Raw genomic sequence first — 14,970 nt, forward strand, 5'->3', positions numbered from 1 at the left:
TATTGTTTCAAACCCGATAGAGGCTCAAAATAATAAACTGATGCTTGATGCTCTGTTGGCTGTAGAGCTAGAATCACGTAGTAGTTCTATACAGGATGCAGGACCAAGCTGGGGCAGCACCCAGAGCTTAACGGAGCAGAAAGGGCTGTCTATGAGTCAAGTCACTGGCAGGAATACGAAAAATATAAACAGAAGTTCAAGAGGAGGCTCGCCTGAGTTTTTTTCGGTATATGAGGAGACAGATGCATCAAGTACAAGTGCTAGCGCTAGTACCAGTGAGCAGGAGTCAGTGGAATCTGAGAATGAGGAAAGCACTGAACACACCTTTGACTCAGATACTAGTAAGGCCCCTAATGATCCTGCAACGAAAAAGAAGAAAGGTCTTGGCAGTGGCAAAAGAAGAAGTGGTAGAGGATCAAGGAGCAGTATGACGAAGAAACTGTCGTGGGATTATGCCGCTACTTCAGAGACTTACAATGAAAGCGAGCAGGAAGGAGCGAAAGAAGAGGGGAGGCAGAATACGCAGAATGTAACACTTGAAATGCTGTTTGGAACATTAAAACAAATGCAGAAGGAGGCAAGGACTGAGAGCAGAAGGGCAAAAAGAGACACCAAAAAGCTTCAAGCGTCATTAAGGAAAGTAAGCAGAAAACAGGAGGAGGTTGAAGGAAGAGTCTCGCAAGTCGAGGAAAGGACAAGCAGGGTTGAAGATGAAGTGACAGACTGGCAATCTTTCCAAAAAGAGCAAGTGAAGGTGGTTGAGGATCTCCAATGGAAGCTAGAAAGCTTTGAGAACCGCCAAAGGAGAAACAATGTGAGACTGCTGGGCCTTGAGGAGGGAAAGGAGGGGCAAGACCCCAGGGGGCATGTGATCAAGATTTTGGAAGAGGCCTTTCCCGAGTCAAAATGGCAGTGGGATGTGGAAGTGCAGAGAGCACATAGGTATCCACTCTTCAAGAAGAATAGGGGAGGGGATGAAAAGGGGTTCCCAAGAGCAATGTTGGTTTTTTTAGGCAACTTCCTAGCGAGGCAGGAAATAATAGATAAAGCTAGGCCTGATTCAAGGAAGATAGCCGACGGGAACACTTTTTTCTCCAGGCCGGACTTTTGCCACGTCACTGTGGAAAGGAGGTGGAGGCTAAGGCAGCTGATAGGGCCTTTCCAAAAGCAAGGGGCAGAAGCATACCTATTGTTCCCGTCGAGGCTGAAAGTGATTAGGAAAGGTTACACCAGAATGTTTACTTCAGAAGTAAAAGCAGCAGAATACCTAGCAGAAATTTCGGAAGCTGGTAGTGGTATGGAGAGTAGAACCAGATCAAGAACCCCACCAAGGTCTCCCACGAGTCCCCGTAAGCAGCAGTAGGTAAGATTTAACAGTAAGGAATCAGGCTGGGAGAGAGTAGCGACTCTACAGACTACAGGAGGCTACACATAGGCCAGGATTGGCCTATTTGCCTGTAGCAAGGGGGGGGTTCCTAAGGGGTGGGGGGCAAGGGGGGGAGAGGGGTGGGTGGCAAGGGGGGGAGACAAACAGGTTGGTTTTGAGCACAAACATGGTGAGGGAGTAAGTAGTAGGAAGGCACGCAAAATACACCAAAAGATGCATGGGCTAAAATATATAAACATACCCAAGGAGGAAAATGTGGGGGAAATGTTAAGGATATTTTTCAAAGCTTGTTGGGGCAAATGGAAATTTGGATTAGGAAAATTTTTGAAACATAATGACATGCAGAATAGTTTCATTAAATATATGTGGTCTTAATGAGTTGAATAAGAGATTAAAAGCTGCTGCTTTGTTAAAGTCATTAAAACCAGACCTGGTGTGTCTTCAGGAAACACACATCGAGGGCACTAAGGCTTACTTATTAGATCAATTGGGTTTTAATGTTTTAGCAAAAACCAATCTGAATACTAAGACACGAGGGGTGGTAATCCTGGGCAAAAGGCAGGATACACTAGTCAAGAGAAAGTTAGAGGATCAATGGGGAAGATGGGTGATAGCAGAATTAACATTTGTGGGAGAAACTTTTACCCTTGTCTCAGTGTATGGGTCCACTGGTGATGATCCTGATATTTTTCAATTTTTGGATTCAGAACTTGCACAGTGGCCAGAGCCGATTATTTTATGTGGAGATTTGAATCTGCACGATGTAGATAGTAGTTTTCTAGACTCCAATAGGAAATACACAGGGAGGAAAAAGAGAACCTACAGGGCTCTGGCTGACATGGTAAGAAATAACTCCTTAGAGGATCCATGGATAAAGTGTCACCCGAATCTGGATGGGAGTACTTTTTTTTCAGCTCCCCATCAGACCTTAGTTAGGCTGGATTATTTTTTGATTACACGAGACGTAATAGATGGGGTAAAGATAGAAAGAGAACCTAGGATCATTTCTGACCACAGCCCACTAGTGCTAAGTGTAAATCTGGGGCAAAAGAGAAATAAGGAGCCGTCACAATGGACATTTGACAGAATGCTGCTTCAGGACCAAACATATAGGGAAAAAATGTCTGAATGGATTAAGGAATATTGGGAAATTAACAGAGGTACCTCAACACCAGGGATGGAGTGGGATGCTTGCAAAGCTGGGATAAGAGGAATGACCCTGAGTTATGGTATTTCTGCACAGAAAAGGGAGAGGGAAAAAGTGGTGAGAGACAACGAACTAATTAGAGAGGTAGAAGAGGAGCTTATGATGGCTATAAATATGCATTTACCACTTGAACAGATTTTACTGAGACTAGTTGCACTTAGAGCAGAAGTTATGGACGGGATGGCAAAAAAAACAGTGGAGAAGTACATGGCTAATAAAGAGAAGGCTTATGAACTCAGTGAGAGAGTTGGTCATATACTTGCGGTAAGAGCTAGACAAAGAGGTGGGGTTGCAGATATTAAAGAGATTAAAAATGAACAAGGAGTTAAAGTTAAGGGTCCAGAACAGATTAGAGAGGTCTTTAGGCAGTTTTATATGGCATTATACCAACTAGAAGGAGATGAAGGAGAAGAGGACATAAGGGCTTATTTGAGGGAGATAGAGTCGACAAAACTGGATGAGGCAGATAGGAAAGGGTTGGAAGAGAAATTCAAAGTGGAGGAACTGACTGAGGCCCTGAGAGAGCTGCCATCTGGGAAGGCCGCTGGTCCGGACCAGATCCCAGTTGAATTTTATAAAATCTTTCAATCCTCTCTGTTACCAGATATGTTTAGCATGATGCTGTTAGCACAAGTAGGTGAGTCTGTCCCGCACTCTTGGGGAGGCGCAGACATCATTGTTATCCCGAAGAAAGGTAGGCCGGCGGATGCTCCGGGTTCTTACAGACCTATCACGTTAATGAACGCTGACGTCAAGGTGTTCTCCAAGATGCTAGCAAAAAGATTGTCCAGAAAAATTGAATCCCTAGTCATTCCCTCTCAGCATGGGTTTATCCCTGGTAAGGGAACAACCCACCATACGAGGTTAGCAATTACGGCATTTGATGTTGCAGATACTTTAGAAGTTCCAATGGCAGCGGTATTTCTCGATGCCGAAAAAGCCTTTGACAGGGTCTCATGGAGATATCTTTGGGAGGTTTTGAGGTGGCACGGTATAGGTCCAGGATTTATAAAGGCTTTACAGACACTATACATTGATCCGACAGCCAGGATAAGAGTCAACAGAGGTTACTCGGCTGCAGTTAGCATTCAAAGAGGTACAAGGCAGGGCTGCCCCTCTTCTCCCCTGCTTTTTGCTTTATATCTGGACCCCTATGTAAGGAAATTGGAATTCAATCAAGAGATATCACCATTAGTACTAAATGGTCGTAGGATTAAATCGTTAGCCTATGCGGATGACGTCGCTATCTTAACTCCAGAACCCTCAGATGCCATTAGGGTAATTGAAGAAGAAGCTGAGAGGTTTGGTCAGTTCTCAGGCTACAGCTTGAACACTACAAAAACACAGATAGTTAAAAATCAGTGGGCTACTTGCAGCGATGATAGAGTAACGAACATAGCAACCTATTTAGGGGTACAAATGACAGCGGAAGTAAGTAGAATTGTGGAAAAAAATATGGATCCTTTGATTGCTCAAACGAAAAAAGATCTGGAAAGAATGAATAACCTACACCTTTCGCTGGTTGGATGTACAAATATAATCAAAATGATGATTTTACCTAAATTTTTGTATGTGTTCAGGGCTGTACCCTTGTTGATCGAAGCCAGTTGGTTTAACAGTATAGAGGCAATATGTAATAGATTTATTTGGGCCCAAGGTAAGACCAGGAGGGCCTATAGGTACATGACGCTTCCTAGAGAAAAAGGAGGGTGGGGGGCACCAGATTTTCGTTTATATTACATGGCTACGGTGCTCCAATATATTCAAGGCCTTATTGGCGGAAATTCTGTTGATGTAAGTTTGCAGCAGATGTCGACAGAGGTTTATGCTGTCGCGTTAGGGGTAAACGCTGAGAATTGCTTTTTAAAATGTATTGACTATAGCTATTTTAAACGGACTAAGTTTAAAACCGTAAGAGCGGCAGTGACGGTTTGGAATGCATTTTTAAAGAAAGTAAAGATGGGAAGGTATAATAGGTATGTCCAATTATTTAATAACAGTTCACTGCCTAAGGACATTTTCGCTGACCATGTTATGGCAGACTGGGCTACAAGGGGGGTCATGCAAATTGGCGATTTACTCTCACAGGATGGTTTTAAGCAATTCTCAGAGCTGAGAGATACATACGGCCTAGATAATAGGGGATTTTTTAAATATCTACAGGTCAGAAGCTTTCTTAACAACAAAGCCGGAGGTCCAGCGGGCTTTAATAAAATAGGGATTATGGAGAAAATAAAACTGATGGGGGATTGCTCTATTAAAACTTTTTATGCAGCATTGGTGGAAAAGAAGCAAGATGATTTAGATAAATTTAGTAAGAAATGGGAGGATAAATTGGGAATTGATGGTAGTTTGTTTTATGATTCTCTAAACCTGGGCTGTACGATAATCTGCGCTGCCCCGTTGCAATCGCAGCATTATAAAACACTGTATTTCTTGTATTTTACGCCTGCAAAGATTGCAAAATGGGGGGGGAATCAAGGTATCAACTGCCCTAGATGCAATGAGCTGGAAGCAGATAATGTACATATTTTTGCAACATGCCCCAAGTTGCGATCATTGATTAGTGGGATCGAGGGGTTTCTGGCAACTTCACTGGGTATTGAGATATCCCTTACGCCGACGTGGATTATGTTAGGTGTGAATAATGAGGAGCAGGTTCAATATGCTGAATTTATGTTTCTAATAATGGCGGTCTATAGGCTCACAATAGCAAGGGCCTGGCTAGATAAAAGCCCTCCGAGCTTGCAATGCTGGCTAGCAAACACTCTGTATGCATATAATATAGAGGAAAAAATGTATGCTCGAAAGGGGAGAAATGGAAGACGATTGGGGAGTAGAATTTGGGAGCCAATATCTAACTGGAAAGAGAAGCAAAGAAGGAGTAACTAGGGGAGGGGGAAGGAGAATGTTGAAGGTATCGTTACCATCATTGTCTGTGGCTTTCATCTTCTTTATTTTTTGTGGTACTTTTTGAGTTTGATCGATTATTATAGTTGAATATTCGTATGCGTAAGCTTTCTTTAGGTAGATGTAGTATACAAGTGGTATGTTATTATTAATTAATGCTGGTGTTTAAAGTATTATATCATAAATTAAAATTACAGTAATGTATAAAATTGTGATATATGTAATGCTCATAACAATATGTTGTAATGAAGGAAAATAAAAAAATTAATAAAAAAAAAATAAAAAAAAAAAATAAACCGGTAATGAGTCCATGCTAACTTAACACGGTGTAAAGATATATAGGATCTACATGACACCTCCCCATGATCCGGAAACGAACTGAATAAGATAATAGAAGTGCCATCTCATGAGAGCAGATTGCAACTTTATATGTGGACGGTCCGCAAGGTAAAACATTAAAAACTAGGAAAATTTAATGCTAAAGAAAAATAAAACAGCCAACTACTTTATCGAGGCTTAAGCCAATAGGCAAGCTAAATAATAAAAACTTGACAAATAAGTCAATGACTTGTCAATGAAATGCTAGTACTCAGCATATCAAACATGAAAAAGGTCTATGACATAACTGTGTATGCAAAATAAGCTGCAACAGCCTCTAATAGGAAGTCACCGTCTTCATCCGAAAAGAGTTCAGCCATCCAATTTAAAAGCGGAAAAGAACATACGTGCTCTTCCAGCACCGGATCCTCTATCACCATCACAGGACAGCTCGGTGGGTTTTCAAGAAAGCTCTGTTCCAAGAAAGACTGTGTTGCCGCCAGTAAATTCCAGGGACCAATTAGTCCATGGATCAATGCCACAGCCATAATACTTTCGCCAGGACAAACCAACTCGTGAGTAATGATAGGACTCATCAGCTGATTAAAGTCGACGTCAGGAGAAACCGGTCCGCAGAGACACAAATCAATGGCCCAATCGAAATCACAGGTCAGGCAGTGAAATACAGGCTGGACACAGGTGAAGTAGGAGAATCGAAAAGATAATCCATATGCCGTGCTTAATATCGCCAACGGCATTGTGCCATAATATTCAAGCATGCGATTGCGGAACAGCGTGAGCAGCTGCAGGGCGGGAGGTTGCACAGGAGGGACATCCATATTTAAAAATGTAAAAAAGCACAAGAGCGTCCGCTGGTAATGCAAGTAAAAATGGGAATCCACCAAGCACAGTGGAAAAAATAGAATGAAAGAAAGCAGGGATGATTCCAAAGATTTTCTCAAATGAAGTCACGAGACCACTGGTAACAACTTTAAAAAAGTGTGCCAGGCCCTTTGTAGAGGACGCGTTAGAGATAGTCCGAACCATCTTGCTGAAATGGAAAGGCGAATCTGTATTTAAAAGGGTCTGCACCTCTGTACGGGTGTTCGCTATGTGAAGCACGAAAGTTTCACGGGCCGAAGTCAAGGCCACCTCTCTCTGAGACAAAAGAGCTCTTATTCTTGCCATGCCGTTGAAATGTGCTCCCAAGGTTGGTATTTGTGGCCAGATTGAAAACTCCCTATGTTCATGTGTGGGAGGAAATAGAACATTTCTGCAGCAAATAACCCGTTCACTTACTGTTACGATAAAAGGAATACTTTTAATTAACCCAGAACAATCTTCATTATTGAGCATCAAATAACTACCATTTTCCAACAACTTGAACGTGGGGATGATAGCAGGAACTGGCGTGCCTTGCAACACGCAAGCCATATTTGGTCGGTGTTTGTTGCATGAACCGTGTAACTGTATGTGCCTACACATTAGTGAATGATCTGGCGTCTCAGTGCATTCCTCTCCATTCAGATAAACTTCTTGATCATCTTTGAAAATCTGTATGTGTATGGAAGCGACCAGACCTCATGAAGAAAACCACTACCTAAAGGTTAATAACGACCTATTGGTATATATTTCATATAATTTGAAAACTTATATAAAGCAAAAGGCAGCGTTATTAAACCGTGGATAAGGCACGTTGCCAAAGCAGTCAACCTTTTGGATTTATACTGGAAATGTTAAAGGAAGAATTACGGAGTAGGGCCTGTAAATCTTTAATGGACAACGAGTAAAATTACTCCAAGCATCATATTCCTGTAACTCCGGGATAGTAGGGGTGTTTAATTTTTTAGAAGTAGCCAATCGAAAGCATTTGGTCTGGGAAATTGTTTCATTCACAAACAACATATGATTTGGGATGAGACATGCACGGTGCAAAGCCTCAGTGCCTTGTACCTGCCAGGTTCGTGAACCCCAAACTGATGTAGATCCTGGATATCTTTACTCTGTGTTAAGTTAGCATGGGCTCATTACTGGTTTAAACGCCATTTTTCCTTTTTTGCAACTTCTGCACACGACACTTAGTTGTTGCTTTAGCTTTCAGCCTACCTGCGTCAAGATCTATGCCTGCTTCAAGCAGGCGCAGGGTTTTGATGTAGCTTTGTCCTATCTGATTGTAAATGCGGCACACTGTGGGTGGCAGAGCAGCGGTGCATGTTAACTGGTGCATCCCTGGGGATGTGCTAGTTAATATAAATCTGCCCCTTTACATTTAATTATGTGCAGGGGACACAGAGTCGGTGAGGTTTATCCAAGGTTAAGAAGAGATGAGTCCTGTTCAGTGAAAAATTGGAGATAGGCTTCACCTCCTCTGCTCCTCAGCATCGTTGGACATGGTTAAATAATAGCTGCAAAATGTTACTCTTGTTAAACAATTTTACTATTATAATCTCTGAGATTTGTCTCTTACTGTGCAACATCTCATTGTTGTTATCTTTCTTTAAAGATAAAGACAACATCAACATGAGCGACAATCAGCAATCAGTTGATTTCGACCTCATCATTGAACTCGTAATTGAAACATCAGTGGATGTTGATCCCTTGGATGATTTCAATCCTGAGGATGAAGAAGAACGTGATGAGGATGCAGATTTGTCAGAATTGTATGACATAGGATGGGAAGCTGACTTGCTTGAGCCTATGGAACTATAAACATTTATTTTATAAATTTATAATAAATAAAAAGTAAATATGTAAACCGTTTAATTTAAAAATAAAGACACCTTCAAAAACAGGTTATGTGTAGTGTCTTCAATAAAATATTAAAATATGGTCATAAAATTAGATCAGATTCATATATAAAACAGGACAGGTAAAATGAATATAAATTCCATTTCTTTTCTGCTATTTCTGTATTCTAAATTTGCCATGTACAAAAAATTCTTCTATGTAAAAATGTTAAGTAGTGTGTTAAGTTTTTGATGACTGTTATTAATTTACTGTTGGGTAATAGTGGTTAATAACATTTTTTATTCTATTTTACCACAGATTCAACTGCAGATTATTTCAAGATTTTAGGATGCCAAGCAAAGAAAGAGTGAGAAAGGCTGCAAAACGTCAAAGACAGCAGGTGAATGAAAAAAAGCAGCAGTCCTCTAACAAAAAGATTTGTCAAGTCACCAAGAAAGCACCGGGTAAGAGTACAAAAACATTCATAAGAAATATATCTAGTAAAAAAAATATTACTACAGAAAATGTTTCAGTCCAGAAAAGGAGAAGCAATTCAAACGGTAAGGAAAGGCCAATGAGAAATGTTACTGCTAGAGTAAGAGATAACTCTATGCATGAAAGTAGAAGGAAACAACAGTTTAGGGACATTCGTAAACGAATGTTCCGCAACAGGATAATTGGCAATTTGTTAAAAAATATTAAGAAAGGTCAACAGAAAGTGGTTTTTTATAAGAGAAAAAAAATAGTTGAGAAAGTTATTGATCAGGCATTTGAAATTAAACGTAAGTTATTTATTTTGACAATCAATAGAATTAGGAAGCTAAACAAGGCAATTTATGATTTCAAAAGAAATAGTAGATGGAAGAGAATAGTTAATCGTAGTAATTTTTGTGAAGTTTTTTCTGGAGAATGGATGCATAGTTCAAGCTCTGAGGCATTTTTTAATGAGGCGAGTTATTTCCAGGATAATGATTTGGTGCATGCAGTTGACACCAGTGGTCGAGGTTATGAAGTGAAAGATGGTTGTCCAGTTGAAAAAGAAAAACTTGTGACAACAGAGATAGAAGAGGTGTTAGGTAATGAGGTTTTAGGGAGACGTCCTAAGGGTCCTGTGTACACCTGGAAGTGTAGTAGTATTTGCAGTGTACGACAGGATTCCATCAATTTGCTTTGTGATTTTATACGGTCATTTAATAAGAAAAGTTTGAAGCAGAAAATGAAGTTGTTGCAAGAATTAGATCCTTGCAGAGTGAGAGAAGTGATAGGTTTGCATGGTCATTCACTGGCTTGTCTTTCCAGGAGAGTATGCCAGAGTGTTTTTCATCATTTCAGGATGCTAGCAGTGCATCATAATAAAGTGAGGAAATTAGTTAGAATGTTGTATTATGCTAAGAGTCCAGCAATTATGCTTAAACAATTATGCGCTGCTCTTTTGCATGGTTCTGAAATAGATGTGAAGAATATATGTGAAGAAATTGAGTTTTGTTACTTTGGAAGTAAAGAGGAGAATGTTGAAATTGACCAAGAAGAAGAGAGTAATGTGGAAGATAGTGTACAGGTTTCCAGTACAGATAATTTCCAGAGGGAAATTGCGACGTTTGAGGTGAAATCAAGTGAGAGGCCAAATTTCACTTGTGTGTGTTGTCGACGCACTTATTATAAGAATCAGACTAAGTTAGTGGATTTATATGCAAAAAGTGAAAGGGAAAATAATAGTGAATGGAAGGATTTTACAACATACTTGATGGTAGAAAATTGTTTTGATTTGGGATTGGATCAACGTGTGTGTACTTATTGTTGTAACAAATTAAATCAAAACCAGATGCCTGCTAGAGCAGTTCATAATAATCTGGAATTGGTTGAGATTCCTTCTGAATTGAAGGATTTAAATACTTATGAATCTATTTTGATTCAAAGTATACATCCCTTTCAGGCTATTGTAAGAATGGAGCCAAAGACAGGGAAATTGCCTCCATCAGATTTACAGAGAGGATTAAAGGGAAGAGTTGTTTATTTGCCTCTAGATTTGAAGAAAAACATTAACACAATTGGAGTAGAAAAAGTGGAAGAGGAACCTCTTGTTATCTTAGTTAATGGGGTTCCGACAAAGAATAAGAAAATATGGCAAGATTTAGTAGATGTTAGGAAAGTGAAAAGGGCAACATTGTATTTGAAAAAATATAATAAATACTATAAAAATGTATATGTTGCAGAAGAGGAAGTAAGTGAGGAAGAGGATAGCGATTTGTGTGCTGGTCAAATTGAGAAAGTAGAACCCTGTACTAGTGAAGAAATATATGAACATTATAGTGTTCATCCTTTGCATTCCAAGGAAGTCATGGGGAATGCTATTGAGTTGTTTCAAATGAAACAAGCGAAAGGGAGTCCCATTAGTGTTTGGGAGGAAAGTTTGGAAGCTCGGTGTTTCCCACAGCTTTTTCCAACAGGTCAGGGAGGAAGATATGATGAGCGACCTCATCAAATTCCTGCTTCTGAATACCGGACTTTGCGATTGTATGCAGGAGATCCTAGGTTTCGACAATGCATTCCTTATTTGTTTCATCTCCTGTTTGAAAGCGATCTGTCTGGACTGTCATATGCAGTGAACCACATCTTGAAAAGTGGTATACACATGCAAAACATCTCGGCAAGTGACTTTATGGATAAAGTCAATGTCCAAGACAGTATTTTGGATTCTCACCTGATTAATCTCATGGCGTGTCAGCGTGGTACTAATGAGTACTGGTACCGTCGTCATGGTGATTTAAAATGTATGCTGAGGAACTTAGGAACTCCCACATGGTTCCTCACTTTGAGCTGTGCTGAGTATGGCTGGGAAGACTTACTTGAATTTCTACGAGAGGCAAATGCTAACGTAGAAAACATCGAATTCAAGACACCCGGAGAACTGTGCTCTTTGGATCCAGTCAATGTATGTAGGTACTTCAATCATAGATTTGAAGGTATGATGTCTTTCATCATGAATAAGAAGAATCCACCTCTTGGAGAGGTGTTGGATTTCTTCTGGAGGAAGGAGTACCAAGCAAGAGGTGCTCCTCATATACATATGTTGCTGTGGATCAAGGATGCACCTAAATTTGGAACGGATGCAGAAGACTCAGTGATGAGTTTCATAGAACAGTATTCTACGTGTGCTGTTCCAAACGCAAAGGAGAAAAAAAGCCTAAGAGAAAAAGTTCTACGTTTCCAAAGCCATCGATGTGGAAAGTACTGTCGTCGTAAATTCCGGAACAAAGACAAGTTCTACACCAAATGTCGTTTCGGCTTTCCACGACCGGTGATTTCTAAAGGAAGAGTGAACAGTTTGATGTCTTCGCTGCGACATAATGTGATGAAGAAATCACCTAAAAACACATACAATTTGAAGAGGAACGAAGAGTCTAAGTACATCAACGACTACAACCCGGTGATTTTGTCCATGTGGAATGCTAACATGGATATACAGTTTGTGGCTGATAACTGTATGGCTGTGGCTCGGTATGTGACATCTTACATCACCAAAAAAGAGAAGACAGAATTGAAGGATATGTGGGAGGACATTTCCCATGAAAAGAGCCTCAGCAAGAAGTTGTACAGTTTCAGTCTGAAGATGTTGTCGCATCGAGAAATCGGAGCTTACGAATGTTCTGACCGGTTGTCTTCAGCAAGTCTCTTTGCCAAGTCCAGGAGTATCGTTTGGGCGAGTGTTGGTCTTGCTGCAACGCGTAATCGAGTTCTGAAACCTGTGCGGGAAATTGAGTATTTGGAGGAAAAGGAGCCAAACAGTACCGGCATTTTGAAGAGCAACATGTTGGATACATATTATCCAAATCGAAGCAGTCACCTCGAGAATGTTTGTCTGTATGAGGTTCTGCAAAATTACATATTCAAGAGGAACATCAAAGAAGATACTGAGAAAGGAGTGTATGCTGTAATAGGAAGTGAGGGATGTCTGGTCAAGCAAAGAAAATGCCACTTGATAAACCATCGAAAATTGAGTGGCGAATCTCCTGAAAAAAAGGAGTTTTTCTATTTAGCACTTTTGCAACTTTTTAAGCCTTGGCGTGCAGAAGAGGAACTGCTTGGACATTTCCTTTGTTATGAAGACTCATTCAATGCTGCCAAGGAGACCATAGAATGTCCTGCTTTTCCCAAATATGTAGAAATGTTGAATGTGGAAATTGAGCAGGAAGCAACGATTGCAGCCGAGATTGCCAGAGACAGTTCTCAGGACAGTCAGAGTTCTGCTTCATTGAGTCAGGATCCACTAGGAGGACCTCTTATCGAAAATGAAGCTGCCACTGCTATGAATGAAGTGGAAAGAGCCATGGCACATGCTCAGGAGGATGCGGTTAACTTAGAAGAGTTGGAAAGACAACTCAATGTTGAGCAGAGGAAAATATATGACGAGATTACCATGCAAATTGATCATGGATTAAGTCATGACAAGAAAGAGTGCTCATGTACGTCGTTGAAGCCTGTCCGACTGTACGTGAGTGGAGAAGCGGGAACTGGAAAAAGTTTCCTTATTAAAGCAATTTCATGTTATTTGCAGGAAAGGACAGAGTCATCGCTGTCTTGTGTTGTCACCGCTCCAACTGGACTGGCAGCACATAACATTAAAGGGATTACTTTACATCGTTTACTGATGCTGCCAGTGGAGCATGACAACAAATTAGAATATCACAAGCTATCTGGAGATGCTTGTTTTGAAGTTTCAAGAGTCTTGAGGAAAATGAAACTTCTTATCATTGACGAAGTAAGCATGGTTTCCAATGTCATGCTTGCCTTTGTGCATTTGAGAATGCAAGAAGTTCTCAAAACAGAGTATGATGTGTTATTTGGTGGCAAACACATCATTGTTTTCGGAGATCTTCTGCAGCTGACACCAGTGAAAGGGCAACCTGTGTTCAAAATGCTCACGCATGAAGATACCAGGAAGTGCTTAGGGAGCATTGGCAACGTCAATATATGGTTAAACTTCAATTATGCTGAACTGCATGAAAATATGCGTCAGGCAAAGGATGGAGTTTACAAGACTATTATACAAGATGTTAGAATTGGAAAAGTGACCGAGCATGGGAAAGAAGCTTTACATGCACGATTACTGACAAATTTATATCCAGACGAAGATGTTGTGCCTGAGAATATTTTTCAGAAAGTTACTGAGAAAAAATCTGGAATATGTTTGATGCCAACTCTTGCAGAATGTGCCAAATTCAATAACAAAATGTTGCATTTAGAAAAGCAAGAGATTGTGAAACTGGAAGCTATTGACAGAGTAGAGCATATGGGATCAACAATTATTTTGTCTGAGAATCTGAAAACAAAATTGGATTCATTAGAGAAGAGTATATCTAAAACTGCGGGTTTTGAAAAGACTCTGAATGTGTGCTTGAACTGCCGTATAATTTTAAGAAGGAATTTACATGTTGAAAGAGGTCTGGTAAATGGATCAATGGGTAATGTTGTTGATTTTGTGAAATACAGAAATAGAGATGGAATTGAATTTTTAAAAATTAAATTTGATGGCATTGAGGAAGTACAGCTAATTGGTCGTTGTTCTGCTAGATTTTTGCTTGTAAAAGACTTATATGTTCGTCGTAAGCAGTTTCCTGTTTGCTTGGCATATGCGGTGACAATCCATAAATCGCAAGGTTTAAGTGTAGACTGTGCATTGGTGAATATTGGCAGTTCTGTGTTCAAGGAGGGTATGGCATATGTGGCATTGTCACGAGTTAGAACTTTATCGGGATTGTACTTGATTGAGTGTGATGTCACAAACATTTGTGCGGATCTAGATTGTGTTAAGGAATACAATAGGTTAAGAAGAGAGTATGCGCCACATTTGCCTCAGTATCCTTTGTTTGAGAAACGTGTGATAGGCCGGAAACGAAGAAATGTGACCAATACTGGTGAGGTTGTAGCAAAAAGACGAAAAGTTGATGAACCTGAAATTATAAGCAGAAACAAAAAGGATTCTGTTGAAGATGTTGTTGGTTTTCAATTTGAAAACAGTTCTGGTGTCAACTGCTATGCTAATGTAGTGGTTAATGTTTTGTTTTCTCTAGAAAATGTAAAAGAAGAGATTGTGGTCAATTCTGATCAAAGATTTTGCAGTTTGTTAAATTCTGTGTTAGAGAAATGTAACACTGATAGAACAAACATAGAAAGTGTGTCTGAAATTCAAAATCTGTTAGACAGATGTTCAGGCCAAACACAATTCTCTCAAAATAGTCAGCAAGATTGTCAGGAGTTTTTAATGTATATGCTTGATGTATTGCATGATGAAGGTGTAGATGTAGATCACCTGTTTGGGCTTTCTTATCAATGGCAGCATGACTGCGAGAACTGTAGGGTATCAAGTACTACTAGTGTAGACTCAGAAAGATTTATATATTTAACTTTGCCAGACAGTAAA

The sequence above is a fragment of the Lissotriton helveticus genome, chromosome 7 (assembly GCF_964261635.1).
Source record: "Lissotriton helveticus chromosome 7, aLisHel1.1, whole genome shotgun sequence".
Classification (NCBI taxonomy): Eukaryota; Metazoa; Chordata; class Amphibia; order Caudata; family Salamandridae; genus Lissotriton; species Lissotriton helveticus.